Raw genomic sequence first — 16476 nt, 5'->3', positions numbered from 1 at the left:
GGATTGCTGCCTGTTCTTTCCTCTGGTAGCTTTGTCCCAGAAGGGTACCCACTGGATGTGACCGAGAGCTCTTCTATACCAGGCATCTTTTTGGGTATGTGGGAGTCAGGGAACCACTTAAGGAGGCAGTCTGTCCCTTATTGGAGCTCAAGTGCTGTGCTGGGCGCTCTGTTGCTCCCTTTACAGCTGCTGGACAGGTACATTTAAGTCTGCTGCAGCAGAACTCACAATCACCTCTGTTCCCAAGTGCTCTGTCCCGGGAAGGTGGGGTCTTATTTATAAGTCCCTGACATGCTGCTGTCTGGTTTTCAGAGATGTCCCACCCAGCACGGAGGGAGTCTAGTCACAGTCTGCCGGCAGAGGCGCTGCTGAGCTGCCACACGCTAGTCCAGCTGCTGTGTAAACTTCCCCCGGCTTTTATTTACACAAAGTAAGGTTAGAACTGGCTCGGCAATGGTGGACGCCCTTCCCCACTCTGAGTTTGATCGTCCCGCATCAAGCTCGAACTGTTGTGCTGGCTGCAAAACTCTCAAGCCAGAGGGTTTCAGTTTCCTGGTCTTTGTGAGGGGTGGAATCCACCAGGCTGTTTCACTTGGCTCCCTGCCTTCAGCTCCCCCTCTTTCTGGAGAGTGGAAAGCTCTGTCTTGCAGGCGCTCCAGGCGCCAGCCGAAACAGCTGCCCAGATTTGCGCTGACAACCCACGACACCAGCCAGAATGGCTGCTCAGATCTGTGCTGGTAGCTCACGGCATTTGTCAGCCCAGCGGGCATCTCCTGGTCTGTGGGTTGTAAATACCATGGGAGAAGCACAGTATCTGAACTGCAGTGCCCAAGGGGAAGAGTTCCTGGTGACCTCCATTGGGTAGGAGAGTCCTTCAGCCAGTTGCACTTCCTGGGTGAGGCAGCACCCTGCCCTACCTTGGTTTGTTCTCCGTGGGCTATACTCACTGTCCAACTAGTCCCATTGAGATGAACCTGGTACCTCAGTTGGAAATGCAGACATCACTTGCCTTCTGCATCACTCTTACTGGGAACTGAGCTCCGGAGCTGTTCCTATTCAGCCATCTTGGTGAGAGTCCTCCACACTCTGTTTTATTCATCTGTTGATGGACACTTATGTTCCTTCCAAATTTTGGCTATTATGAACAGTGCTGCAATAAACATGGGATGCAGATATCTCTTAGATGCTGATTTCCTTTCTTTGGGGTATATACGCAGCAGTGAGACTACTGAGTCGTATGGTAGCTCTATTTTTAGTTTTTTGAGGAACCTCTAAACAGTTCTACATAGTGCTTGTACTAATTTACATTCCTACCAACAGTGTAAGAGGGTTCCCTTTTCTCCACATCCTTGCCAGCGTTTGTTACTCCCTTTCTTTTGGCTAAAAGCCATTTTAACTCAGGTGAGGTGATATCTTATTGTAGCTTGGATTTACTTTTCTCTTACTATCAGTGATGTTGAGCACTTTTTCATATACCTCTATGCCATTTGCATGGCTTCTTTTGAGAAATTTCTACTCATATTTTTTGCCCATTTTTTAATCAGATCGTTAGATTTTTTTCCTATTGAGTTGAGCTCCTTGTATATTCTGGCTATTAATCTCTTGTCAGATGGGTAGTTTGCAAATATTTTGCCTGATTCTGTGTGTTATCTCTTCACTTTCTTCTTTCCTTTGCTGTGCAGAAACTTCTTAACTTGATATCATCTGTCTATTTTTGTTTTGATTGCCTGTGCTTGTAAAATATTACTCAATAAATTTTTGTTCAGACCAATGTCTTGGAGATTTTCCCCAATGTTTTCTTGCAATAGTTTCATAGTTTGAAGTCTCAAATTTAAATCTTTAATGTATTTCTATTTGATTTTTCTATATGACTTGAAATAATCTAATTTCATTCTTCTGCATATGGATATTCACTTTCACCAGCACCATCTGTTGAAGAGATTATATTTCCCCAGTATATGTTCTTGACATGTTTGTTGAAAATGAGTTTACTATAGGTGTGTGGATTTGTTTCTGGGTTCTCTATTGTGTTCCATTGGTCTATATGTGTGTTTTTATGCCAGTACCCTGCTGTTTTAGTTACTATAGCTGTGTAGTATAATCTGAAGTCAGGTAATGAGATTTCCTCAGTTTTGCTATTTTTGCTTAGGATAGCTTTGGCTATTTTGAGTTTTTTGTGGTTCCATATAAATTTCATGAAATTTTTATGTGTGTGTTTGAAGAATCTCATTGATATTTTTTATAGGGATAGCATTGAATTTGTAAATCACATTGGGTAGTATGGATATTTTAATAATGTTGATTCTTCCAATCAATGGACGTGGAGTATCTTTCTGGTATTTTTGTGTGTGTTTCTGTGTGTGTGTGTGTGTGTGTGTGTGTGTCTTCCTCAATTTCTTTCATCAGTATTTTATAATTTTCATCAAAGAGATCTTTCACTTCTTTCATTAAATTAATTCCTAGGTATTTATCTGTGGCTACTGTAGATAGGATTCCTTTTCTTAATTTGTTTTTAAGAGTATTCACTGTTGCACATAGAATTACTACTTTTTTATGTGGATTTTATATCCTGCAACTTTACTAAATTAGTTTATCAGTTCGAATAGGTTTTTTTTGTGTGTGTGTATGTCTGTGTATATGTGGAATCTTTAAGTTTTTTCAAATGTAATATAGTGTTATCTGCAAACAAGAATAATTTGAATTCATTCCTTCCAATTTAGATGCCCTTTATTTATTTTTTTGTCTTATTTTCTAACTAGGACTTCCAGTACTATGTTGAATAACAGTGGTAAAAGTGGGCATCCTTTTCATCTTCCAGATCTTATAAAAAAGGCTTTCAATTTTTCCACATTAAATATGACACTAGCTCTGAGTCTGTCATATATGGTTTTTATGAGGTTCATGTGTATTCTATATCCAGTTTCTAAGAGTTTTTATCATAAAGGGATGTTAAAATTTATCAAATGCTTTTTCGCCGTCAATTGAAGTGATCATGGTTTTTTTCCTTTATTCTGTTGATATGATATATCATATTGATTAATTTGCATATGTTGAGCCTTCCTTGCATCCCAGGATAAATCCCACCTGGTCATGATGAATAATCTTTCTAATGTGCTATTGAATTTGGTTTGCTAGTATTTTGTTGAGGATTTGTGCATCAATATTTATCAGAAAGTTGACCTGTAGTTTCCTTTTTTGGATGTGTATTTGTCTAATTTTAATATAAAGGTAATGCTGGACTCAGAGAATGAGTTTAGAAGTATTTCCTTTTCTGTTTTTTTTAGAGTAGTTTGAGTAGTTATTGTTATTCATTTTTTGAATAATTAGTAGAATTGACCAGTGAAGCCATCAGTTTCTGGGCTTTTCTTTACTGGGAGACTTTTTAGTACAGCTTCAACCTCATTACTTGTTACTGGTTTGTTCAGGTTTTGCATTTCTTAATGGTTTAATCTTGGTAGGTTGTATTTTTCTAGGAATTTTTTCATTTCTTCTAGATTTTTCCAATTTATTGGCATATGGTTGGTCATAGCAGCAATTAATGACCATTTGAATTTCTGTGGTATCATTGGTAATGCCTCCATCATCATCTCTGATTTTATTTATTTGGATCCTCTCTCTTGTTTTCCTAGTCTGGCCAAAAGTTTGTTAATTTTGCTTAACTTTTCAAAAAAACTAGTTTGTTTTCTTTGTTTCAATTTTATTTATTTCTGCTCCAATCTTTATTATTTCTTTTCTTTTACTTATTTTGGGTTTGGTTTGGCCTTGCTTTTCTAGTTTTTTAAGATGCATCTTTAGTTTGTTTATTTGAATTTTTCTTTTTTTTTTTGATATAGGCATTTACAGCTATTAACCTCCCTTTTAGTACTACTTTTGCTATATCCCATAGGTTTTGCTTATTATCTTACCATTATCATTTGTTTTAATAAATGTTTCAATTTCCTTTTTAATTTCTTCATTGACCCACTGGTCATTCAGGAGCATAATGTTTAATTTCCATGTATTTGTATAGTTTCCAAAACTACTCTTGTTATTGAATACTAGTTTTATCCCATTTTGGTCAGAGAAGATGCTTGACATTATTTCAGTTTTTTAAATGTTTGAAGATTTGTTTTGTGACCTAATGCCTTCCCTTGAGACAGGTTTCTCAGGATCTTCCCTTGAGAATCATCCATGTCCTGAGGTAAAAAACATGTATTCTGCAACCACTGGATGAAGTGTTCTGTAAATATCTATTAGGTCTGTTTGGATTATGGTGCAGATTGTCCAATGTTGCTTTGTTGATTTTCCATCTAGACAATCTGTCTGATGCTGAAAGTGTGGTGATGAAGCATCTAGCTATTATTGTATTGGGACCTATTTCTCTCTTTAACTCTAGTAATATTCACTTTATAAATCTGGATGCTTCCGTGTTGGTTGCATATGTACTTAAATTTATTTTGTTTTGTTTTTTGCTGAATTGACCACTTTATCATAATACAGTGACTTTTTTTTATTTACTTTCTTTTAGTTTTTGACTAGAAATCTATTTTGTCTGATAAAAGTATGAGTAATCCTGCTCTTTGGTTTCTATTGTCATGGAATATTTTTTTCATCCCATTAGTTTTAGTCTATGTGTGTATTTGTAGGTAAAGGGTATTTCTTGTAAGCAACAGCTCACTGTGTCTTTTTTCTTTTTTTAATCCATTCAGCAACTCAATGTCTTTTCATTGAAGAGGTTAGTCGACTTACATTCAGTGTCTTAACTGGTAAGCAAGGACTTACTCCTGCCATTTTGTTACTTGTTTTCTGGTTATTTTGTGATTGTCTTTCTTACCTTCCTGTCTTCCCTTTAGTGAAGGTGGTTTTCTTGCCTCTTGCTTTTTATGTTTTATGTATTAGTTGTGTTTGGGGTTTGAGGTTACCATGAGGTTTGTAAGTACTATCTTTTAACCCATCATTTTAAGCCAATAACAACTTAATACTGTTTGCATAAACAAACAAACAAAAAGAAAACTAATAAGAACTCTATGCCTTAACTTTATCCCCCTGTTTTTTGACTTTTATTGTTTTTTTTTCTTAAGTTCTGGGGTACATGTGCAGATCATGCAGGATTGTTACATAGGTATACACATGCCATGGTGGTTTGCTGCATCCATTCCTCCCGTTACCTATGTTAGGTATTTCTCCTAATGTTATTCCTCCCCAATCCTTCCATCCCCTACTATCCCTCTAGTAGCCCCCCAGGCCCCAACAGATCCCAGTGTGTATTTTATGTATTGTTTATGTCTTTAAAACTTGTTATGGTTATTTTTTATTGGTTCATTGTTTAGTCTTTCTATTTAAGATAGGAATAGTCTACATACCACAGTTACAGTGTTATAATATTCTGTGTTTTTTACTATTGTTGCCGAGTTTTGTACTTTCAGATGATTTATTGCTTCTTAATGTCCTTTTCTTTCTGATCTAAGTACTCCCTTTAGCATTTCTTGCAGAAAAGTCTGGTGTTGATAAAATCCCTCAATTCTTGTTTGTCTTGCAAAGCCTTTATTTCTTATTCATGTTTGAAGGATATTTTCACCAAATATACTACTCTAGCGTAAAAGTTTTTTTCCTTCAGCACTTTAAATATGTCATGCCATTCTCTCCTGGCCTGTGAAGTTTGCACTGAAAATTTTGCTGTCAGATGTATTGGAGCTCCATTGTATATTATTTCTTTTTTTCTTGCTGCTTAGGATCCTTTCCTTATCCTTGACCTTTGGGAGTTTAATTATTAAATGCTTGGGGCAGTATCCTTCCAGTTAATTCTGCATGGTGTTCTATAACCTTCTTGTACTTGGATATTAATATCTTTTATAGGTTTGGGAAGTTCTCTGTTATTATTTATTTGAGTAAACTTTCTGCCCCTATCTCTTTCTCTGCCTTTTCTTTAAGATCAATAACTCTTACATGTTCCCTTTTGAGGCTATTTTCTAGCCTTCTTCACTTCATTGTTTTTTCTCCTCCTCCTCCTCCTTCTGCTGCTGCTGCTGCTTCTTCATCATCGTCTTTTCTGTGTGTTTCAAATGGCCTATCTTCAAGCTCACTAATTCTTTATTCCACTTGATCAAGTCTGCTATTAAAGGACTTTGATGCAATTTTCAGTATGGCAGTTGCATTTTTCAGCTCCAGAATTTCTGATTGATTCTTTTTAATTATTTCAATTTCTTTGTTAAGTTAATTGGATAGAATTCTCAATTCCTTCTCTCTGCTGTCTTGAATTTCTTTGACTTTCATCGACACAGCTATTTTGAATTTTCTGTCTAAAAAGTCAAATATCTCTGTTTCTCCAGGATTGGTCCTTGGTGCCTTACTTCATTTGGTGAGGTCTTGTTTTCCTGGATGATGTTGATGCTAGTAGATGTTCTTTGATGTCTGGGCATTTAAGGGTTAAGTATTTATTGTAGTCTTCACTGTCTAGACTTATTTGTAGCTGTCCTTCTTGGGAAGGCTTTCCAGATATTCAAAAGGACTTTATTGTTGTGATCTAAATGTTGTGATCTAAGCTATATCTGCTTTAGGGGCACCCCAAGCCTGATAATGCCGTAGTTCTTGCAAACTCATAAAGGTACTGCCTTGATGGCCCTGGACAAGGTCCAGAAGGATTTTCTGGATTATTAGACATAGGCTCTTGTCTTCTTTCTTCACAGTCTCCAAATAAATGGAATCTATCTGCCTTTGTCCCTCTCTCTGTGTCTCTCTCTATTCTTGGCCATCTGGAGCTGGGGATGTTGTGACATAAGCACCTCTGTGGCCATCACCACTAGGACTGTACTGGGACAGACCTGAAGCCAGCATAATACTGGGTCTCACCTGAGGCTTGCTGTAACTACTCCCTGGCTTCAGCTTATGTTTACTCAAGGCTTTGGGGCTCTACAATCAGCAGATGACAAAGCCAGCCATGCCTGTATATTTTCTGTCAGAGTGGCTGGTTCCCCTAGACCCTGGGCATGTCCAGAGGTACCATTCAGGAGCCAGGGACTAGAGTAAAAAATCTTAGAGGCCTACCTGGTGTAATATCGTACTGCGACTGAGCTGGCACTGAACTCAAAAGATGTAGTGCTCCATACTCTTGCCTTCCCTTTTTAAAGGCAGGGAGCCTCACCCTGTGGCTACCACCACCACATCTCCATGGGGAGTACTGTACCATTAATGTTCCCTTAAGGCCCAAGGGTTCTTCAGTCAGCTTGTGTTGAATGCTGCCTGGCCTGAGACTCATACTTCAGGGGAGTGGGCTCTCCTCTGGCCCAAGGCAAGTCCAGAAATATCATTCAATAGCCAAGTCCTGGAACCTGGGACCCCAAGAACCTGCTTGGTGCTCTAACCCCTGTGACTGAGCTGGTACCTAAGGTGCAAGACAAAGTTATCTTTGCTTTTCCCTTTGATTTTCTCAAGCAAAAGTCTCACCCTATAGCCACCACAGCTAGGAATGTGCTTAGTTTCACCTGAAGCCAGCAAGTCTCAGAGTCTCACCCACACTGTCTGGAAAGGGGGCTTCATAACTCTGACTGGTGCCCTACCGTGTTGTGGCTGAGCTGGTATTCAAGTTGCCAGACAGAGTCCTCTTTACTCTTCCTTCTCTCCTCAAGTGGAGTGAATGGGTTTTTGGAGCCACCAGCTGTACAGCCTGAGGTTAGGAGGAGGTGATACCAGCACTCCTTTCCTTACCTTGACTGGTGTCTCAATCATATGGCCCCCAGTCCACTGTTTCTGGCCCAAGTTCAACACTAGGACTTGCCTTGAAATTGTGGTCCTTGTGGCCTAGCCTGCCCTTCCAGTTTATTCTGGGTCCCAGAGCACTTTAGCCTGCACTGGTGAGATTTGCAGGAACTGATGTTTGAACCACTGCGATTGGCAATTCCCTTCTGGCTCAGCAGGCCTAGTTAAAATGCTCTCTTTGTGAGTGGACATCAGCTGCGTTTAGTCCAGATTTGTTTTCTGTTATAATAGGGCAGCACTGAGCTCAGTGCCTCATAAATGCTATAATCTCCCTCTCTTCAGCACCCAAACACCCTCCACACCATGCCTCTGCTGCTGTGGGAGAGGTGGCATGAGCTATTTAAGACTGTTTTTCCTACCTGTTTAGTACCTCATTTAGTGATATGAAGTTAAAGCCAGGTACTGTGAGTGCTCACCTGATTTTTGGGTCTTATGAAGGTGCTTTTTTGTGTGTGTAGATAGCTGTTGAATTGGTGTCCTTGTTTGGGGGGACAATCAGTGGAGATTTCTATTCTGCCATCTTGCTCTGCCCCTAGTTACAGTCTTGAAAAAATATCACTTAGAATGAACATATATTTTTCTGCAAAGTTATTAACATACTTGATTTCAGGGTGCTTTCCCAGACCTCTTGGACAACAGGGGAGAGGGTAAGGAGATGTCGCATAATTATAGGACATGTACTTTATTACCTTAAAAATACCAAGAATGCTTAATAACAAAAGACATCTGGCTTCACAGAGATTGTGGGGCTGCATAACATCTAGGAATCATAAATACTGTGAATGGAAATGAAGCAGGTATGTATGCAGAGAATGAGGGCCAATGGTAAAGAGGGTAAAATTTGGAGGCAGAGGTTTTTTAGCTAGAATGGTGAGAGAAACCTCTCTGGAAAGTGGTATTTGAGTATATTCCAGAAACATTCCAGGAGCACTCAGGGAAAAAGAGTGCTTTAGTCAGTGGGAACAGTCATGTGATTATCTAAAGAGGCATTCCAATCTGAGAGAAGACCAAGGTCAGACTTAAAGAGTGTGTTTAGCATGTTTAAAGAAGAACATGAAGGCCACTAAGGCTATAGAATACCACACAAGAGGAAGAGTGATCAGTTAGGCTATCAGAAAGGTAACCAGGATCCAAGTCCTCACCTTAGATTTGGTGGAAGGTCTTTGGGGGATTTTGAACAAGGAAGTCTTAAATTCAGTTTTCTTTTTTAAAATGTCATTCTGTTGCTTTGCAGGTAATTTTTAAAAATGACTCTTTTGTTATATGGGTAGTAGATGATTGCAGTGGTGAGGATTGTAAAAGATAAGTGATCATGACAATGGATGAAGCTCAGAAATTTCATGATGTCTGGTCATATAGATACTTTTTTTTTCAAGAAAGGGTCTTGCTGTTACCTAGTTGGAGTGCAATGCCATGATTGTAGTGCATTGCAGCCTTGACCTCCTGGGCTCAGGTGATCCTACTGGTTGAGCCTGCTGATTAGCTAGGACTATAGGCATACAACACCATGTCTGACTTTTTTTTTTCTTGTAGAGACATAGTCTCATTATGTTACCAATACTGTATACTTTTTAATAAAATAATGTTCTAATTATATTGTAATAAGATAATATCTTTTAGGTATCTGTTGAGCAAATGATGTCCTATGAATAAATAATCTAATATGCTCTCATGCTTTTCTGGTTTTGTTCTAGATTTTCCTTTATGTATTAGGGCTAAGAAATCAGCTTGGTCATTATAGTGTTCTTGCCTGTCTATCCTCTTTTTTCTTTTTTTTTTTTTCACAACCTTGGCCTCCTGGGTTCAGGCAATTCTCCTGCCTCAGCCTCCTGAGTAGCTAGGATTACAGGCACGCGCCACCATGCCCAGCTAATTTTTTATATTTTTAGTAGAGACGGGGTTTCACCATGTTGACCAGGATGGTCTCAATCTGTTGACCTCGTGATCCAGCCGCCTCGGCCTCCAAAGTGCTGGGATTACAGTATCCTCTTTTTGCTCAGAGAGGGAAAGAGCCCCTTCTAGGGGAAAGAGCTCCCAAACTTGGAGTAAAAAGAACTGTTTTCCCATGGCAGATGTGCCACTAACTGACTATAACATTGTTTATTTAACCTCTTTTGATTGTGGTTTTTGGTACTGTAAAGTGGATTGAATTACCTGATTGATAGAGCTCTTTTTGACTCTTCAGTCTTAAATTTAGCAAGTGCTTTCTGTTAGATCTAAAATTCTGTGATTTTAAATGAGACTGCATAAAAATATCAAAACTTCCTTAATATGAATGTAAAAGAATATAGAATAACTGGATGTGTTCAAAATTGGTAAATTCATCCTGCTATCCTTTTTAACAGGACCAAGGAAATAAATACCAGAAATCAAGAGCACAGACTATTTTCCTTCATCAATCCATAGAACCCTAATACTTCACTAGTTCCATCAAACACAGAGGAATGACCACCATGACAGATGGCAACAGAGGATGTCAACAATTTTTTGGAGGCAAGCAATGAAATATTTCTACTATGAGTTTTCTGTTATTAATTATGTAGAAACAAATAGAATTATATTGGGTTTTAATTGAAAATGAAAAGTATTATTTACATCAAAATTTTTATGTGCATAGCTGTTTCTTTTCTTTTCTCTCTCTCTCTCTTTTACCACTATTGCATGCCAGAAATTACATTAAGATGCATTCGCCCTTACTTCTGGAGTAACAGATAGAATAAAGCGATCTTAAATCCCTAAATACAGAACAAGGATTTAAATAACAGAAATTAAGTACCTATATTTGAAAACAGGGCTTTTTTATGTCTCTCTTGGACACCTATATAACTGTAAATGCTAAATAAAATTGGAAATTAGAATTATATTTTATTTATTTTAGAGTTAGTCATAATATTTATGAATTTTATGTAGTTAAAGGTATTCCAGCATTTTTCCTCCCTTTTCTTTAACAACTAATCTAAAGTGCTCCAAAATCTTGGGAAGCCATCCCTTTACAACTCTCAAAGCTTTATATTTTGTGAGAATTCTGCATCAAAATATTTGCTTGAACTTTTAGTTAATTCTATGACAACTCCTATTGCTCCTGAAAGAGCAGTTAGGCAAGGATTGTGGACCACAATGCCACCTTCGAATTTCAAATTAATTACATTACCTTTAAAAGAAAAGCTCACTTGGAAAGAAATTGATCATATATTTTAAGTGTTTAAGGAATCTGCCTTCTTTTCTACATTCATGAAAAGTAAAGACCTAAGTACATGAAAATATAAACTTTTAAAAATTTAAGTTGAATTCACTAAAATGTAATCTTTCAGGGGATTTTATACGAGAAAACTATATATATGCTTAGAATTTTTTATTTAGTGTTAATTCCACTTATTGGCCTAAGGTCATCCATAAAAACATGTCTGCTTTTAAGGTTTCACATAAGAGGAATGCTTTCTAAAAATAAAGGAGATGATAAATGTTTAAAAAGCCCAGTGTAGAGATTCTGAGTTTTCTTTCAGTAACTAGAGTCAAAATTAATTCTTGCTTTTCTGTTGGGGAAAATTTCATCTAATTACATTCAATTTATTCTGCAACTTTTTGGACAGCAAATCCTGATTGCCAAAGAAAAAGCAGCTGTGTTGCCCTTGCCTCACAATTATAACAATAGTATTATTATGCAGTCACCAGAGTTTATGGAACCATGAAGTGGTTATATCCACTGGCTGTTTTCTGGCAGAGATACACCTAAACCTTTCTGAACTGCTGATAATATATGCCTTCTGTTTGTAAGGATCTTCAAAGAAATAGATTCCACTGCTTCCTTCAGCAAGCCAATTTAATATAACAGCTCTCAGAAGCAGAAAATTCTTTCTTATAACCCTGCATGCACTTTTATTAACTGTTTCTAAAACTTATTTTCCTAGAATTGCATTTTAAATATTGTTTAAATATTGTCTTAGTTTGGTATAATCCACTTAAGTATTTTTAAAAACTACTAAAAATTGACCATTGTTTAATTAGTAGAAATATTCCCATAAACCATGCTTCCTCATAAGCAGTCTACATTTGTCCCTAGGTATCTGCAGGGGATTGATTCCAGAACCCCCTATGAATACCAAAATCCAGGCAGGGATATTCAAGTCCCTTATATGAAATGGTGCAGTATTTGCATATAACTCACGTATATCCTCCTTATACTTTAAACCATCTTGATATTACTTATGCTACCGATATGTAAATAGTTGTTATACTTTATTTTTTTACTCTGATTATTTTTTATTGTTATCATGTTATTTTTATTGTCTTTTTTCTGAATATATTTGGTCCAAGATTGCTTGAATTTTTAGATGCAAAACCTGTAAATACAGAAGACTGACTATACTATCAAATTTCTTTTTCTTACATATACTTTTCTAACTCATCCACATATATCTTATTTTGAGCTGCAGTTATTCTTTAACCAGTAGAATATACTGGTGGTAGATAGCTTTATTAAAAATCAGGCCCTTTGTTCTTTATTAATTTTATGTTATTTGTGACCATGTAATTAATAAGCCACAGATATTTATCATTCTAATCCAAAATGCTATTTCATTTTTATTTTTCATGTTTTTAGGGAAAGTTATACTGGTAAAAACTTTTAGAGGTTAGAAAGGCAGTTGAACATAGGTATGATTTAAAAGAATGCTACAGGCATACCTCAGAGATATTGTAGGTATGATTCTAGACTATCACAATAACGCAAGCCATACTTTTTTTCCCAGTGCATATGCAAGTTATCTTTGCACTATACTTTAACCTATTCAGTGTGTAATTGCATTATGTCTTTAAAAACAATGCATAAACCTTAATTTTAAAATAGTTTGCTAAGAAAAATGGAGGTTCTTTTGGGACTGGCGGGGAGAGGGTCTCATTCTCTCTTCCATGCTGGAGTACGATGGTGCATTCATGGCTCACTGCTGCCTCAACTTCCTGGGCTCAAGTGATTCTCCCACCTCAGCCTCCCAAATAGCTGGGAATACAGGCATGCATCATCACACCATGCTAATTTTCATATTTTTTGTAGAGGCAGGGTTTTGCCATGTTGCCCAGGCTGGTCTTGAACTCCTGGGCTCAAGCGATCTGCCTACCACTGCTTCGCAAAGTGCTAGCATTACAGGCATAAACCATCATCCTGGCCTCCTTTTAATAGTGAAGGGTCTTCACTGTGTATTGATGGTTGCTCACTAGTCAGGGTCATGGTGACCAGTCAGCAACCATCAACATCCAGGCATGACCCTTTATTATGGCTGAGGTTGGGATGTCTGTGGTGATTTATTAAAATAAGACAGCAGTGGGTATTACCACATTGATTGACTTGACTTGACAAAGTAAATTGGTTTCAATTTACTTTGACCAGATCTGTCAGAGGATTCACTGTCTATGGCAGATATAGCCTTACAAAATATATTTTTTAAGTAGACTTGAAAGTCAATGGACTTTGCAAATTAAAAGAGTTGATTCATGGACTACAGAAGGAATGCTATGTTAACAAGCATGAGAACAGCATGAATCTCCTTGCATATCTTCATCACAGCTCTTGGATGACTAGGTATACTATAAGTGAGAAGTAATTTTTCGAAAGGAGCATTTTTTTCTGAGCAGTACATCTCAACAGCAAGCTTCTAATAGCAAAGTATGCTGCAAACAGATGTGCTGCCCTCTAGGCTTTGTTGTTTCATTTATAGAGCACAGGCAGAGTAGATTTAGCATAATTCTTAATAGCCCTGGAATTATTTGAATGATTAATGAACTTTGACTTGATTTAAAAGAATGCACCAACTGCATTAGTCTTTAACAAGAGAATCAGTGGGTCCTTTGAAGTTTTGAAGTTGGACATTGACTTTTTTCTCTAGATATGAAAATTCTAGATGGCATCTTCTTCCAATAGGAGGCTGTTTTATCTACACTGAAAATCTGTTGTTTAGCATAGCCACCTTCATCAATGATCTTAGCTAGAGTTTCTGGATAACTTACTGCAGCTTCTCCATCAGTACTTGCTGCTTCACTTTGCACTTCTATGTTATGTAGACAGCTTCTTTCCTTAAACCTCATGAATCAACTCGCTCTGCTAGTATCAAACTTTTCTTCTGCAGCTTCCTCACCTCTCTCAGCCTTCACAGAACTGAAGAGAGTTAGGGCCTTTCTCTGGATTCAGCTTTGGCTTAAAGCAATGTTGTGGCTGGTTTGATCTTCTATCCAGAGCACTAAAATTTGGTCTGTATCAGCAACAAGACTGTTTTCCTTTCTTATCACTTGTGTATTCACCGGAGTAGCACTTCTAATTTGCTTCAAGAACTTTTCCTTTGCATTCACAATTTGGCTAACTGTTGGGCACAAGAGGTCTGGTTTCAGCCTGTCTTGGTTTTTGACATGTCTTCCTTACTATGATTTATTATTTCTAGGCTTTAATTTGAAGTGAGAGACATGTGACTCTTCCTTCCATGTGAACACTTAGAGACAATTATAGTTTGTTACTTAGCCCACTTTCAATATTGTATTTTGGGGGATAGGGAGGCCCAAGGAGAGGGAGAGAGATGGGAAAACAGCCAGGCAGTGGTGTATTTAGAACACCCAACATTTATCAGTTAAGTTTGCATTCTTATATTGAGGCAGTTTGTGGCACCCCAAAACAATTATAGTAGAACCATCCAAGATCACTGGTCACAGATCACCATAATAGATATTGTAATGAAAAAGTTTGAAATATTGTGACAGTTATCAAAATGTGACTCAGAGTTATGAAGTGAGCACATCCTGTGGGTAAAATCAGCACTGATGGACTTGCTCAATGCAGGGTTGCCACAAACATTCAATTTGTGAAGCACAATAAAATGAGGTATGCCTACATATAAGGACACAGATTCACAGACCTGGTTAAGGATGATTGATTAACCACAACCATGCATTCTGCCAGCTTTGTGACCATGGGCAAATTATTGATTTTCTTTCACCCCCAATTTGTATATCTCCACAATTTGAGTGGTAATAATAATATAATTGTGAGGATTAAATGGAATAGATAAAATAAGCAATAACCTTAGGTTCTTAGCATTGCCTAACATGTAATTCAATAAAAATAATTGAAAACAGGTTTCTTCATATCAAGCTCAAGTCTTAAAAAAGAATAATGAATTTGCACATTCTATTTATGCCAAACTTGTTTTACTTCATTAGGTAAATTTTATTCACATTGAAGTGTCCAAACAAGCAGTTTAAAGTTTATATTTAAAAATATGAAAATGTAATTTATCCAGAAACCACATTAGAAAAACATTATACCAAGAGTTATTAACCTGAGTTTCACAGAAACTATGTACATTCCAAATGTTGTTTAAAAATGTAGGGTATGCATGGACTGTTCTAAAACTTTAACTTAAGTCAACCACTATTATTTGGAGAAATATTCCATTTATAGGACAGAGTGATTTGAGGAATCTTCTTGGGATTAAATCTCTTTTATGTACACATTGATCGGATATTTATTTGGTCTGAAAAACTGGTTCAATATTTCCACTAGAAAAATAAAAATAAACAGACAATTTTGTTCTATTAATTTTTCTAGGTCTGCTATAACAAATTACTGTAAATTGTGTGGCTTAAAATAACAAAAATTTATTCTCTCACAGCTCTGGAGGCCAGAAGTCCAAAACTTAATTGTTGGCAGAGTCTTGCTTTTTGAAGCCTGGTGGGGAGAATTTGTTCCTTTTGCTTGGCTCTGGTGTTGCCAGCAGTTTTTGGCATTCCATGGCTTATAATGTCTGTATTCATCACCACATGGCATTCTCCCTATGTGTCTGTATCTCTTCTGCTCTTGTAAGGATTGGATTCAGGCCTACGCTAATTCAGTACCACCTCATCTTAATTACATCTATAAAGACTATATTTTCAAATAAGTTCAAACTCATAGGTACTAAAGGTTAGGATTTGAACATATCTTTTGGGGGAACATAATTAAACCCATAACTCTCTCATATATATATGAGATATATATTAATATACATGTATGAATAGAAATTAGAAAATGAATTCTCAAAAAAATTTCTTCTGTTCAACCTCTGAAATGAGGTTATTTCACTCGTGACAAGACATGATCTATGACTAGATCTACATGTTTTGCCTAGTAGTATTTTACACCACCATTTCTTGGACATTGACCGTTCCTTGATCATTCATTTTTCTATCTGCTCTCTAGCTTTATTTGTTAAAATTTAAAGCAATAGCTATCATTTTCCTTGTTTGTTTACTTGACGTCAGAGTTCAAACAATAGGTATACAGATTCAAGATCACAGGATACATACTACATGCATCAACAAATGAAATGCCCTATGACTTTAGAGATGGTATAGCATTTATATTTATAATCATACTAATAGTTATACTTTGTAAATGAACTTACGTAAGGTTTTCTTTGCCATATTTGTTTAAACCACTGCCACCTTTTATTATTATGGGTAAGAAATTAAGAAACATTGTTGACATTTCAAAATGAACAAGTTATTTTTATTTACACACACACATATATATTCTTTCTTTTTAAGATGGAGTCTGTATGTTTTTTGAGATATATATATTCTTTTTGTGTGTGTGAGATAGGGCCTTGCATTATAGCCTAGGCTGGAGTGCAGTGGCATGAATGTGGCTCATTGCAACCTCAACCTCCTGGCTTCAAGCAAACCTCCCACATCAGCTTCCTGAGTAGCTGGGACCACAGCTGC

The 16476-nt window shown here is 37.0% G+C and overlaps 1 protein-coding gene across 26 annotated transcripts in view; it reads left to right on the top strand.

Annotated features, from left to right (window-relative positions):
• MBD5 (methyl-CpG binding domain protein 5) overlaps positions 1-16476 on the top strand; it is a 482676-nt gene that overhangs the window by 192471 nt on the left and 273729 nt on the right. For 20 of the 26 annotated variants that reach the window (XM_035304984.3, XM_078327829.1, XM_078327825.1 and 17 more), the window contains one exon: positions 10080-10227. The gene's annotated coding sequence lies outside the window, so the exon portion shown is untranslated. Of the gene's footprint in view, positions 1-4688; positions 4746-10079; positions 10228-16476 lie in introns of all 26 variants that reach the window. The other 6 variants (XM_078327838.1, XM_078327841.1, XM_078327835.1 and 3 more) reach the window with 1 other exon arrangement.

This window comes from Callithrix jacchus, chromosome 6 (genome assembly GCF_049354715.1).
Source record: "Callithrix jacchus isolate 240 chromosome 6, calJac240_pri, whole genome shotgun sequence".
Classification (NCBI taxonomy): domain Eukaryota; kingdom Metazoa; phylum Chordata; class Mammalia; order Primates; family Cebidae; genus Callithrix; species Callithrix jacchus.
The sequence above is the reverse complement of the archived record's forward strand: the minus strand, read 5'-3'. Positions and strand labels throughout refer to the sequence as shown.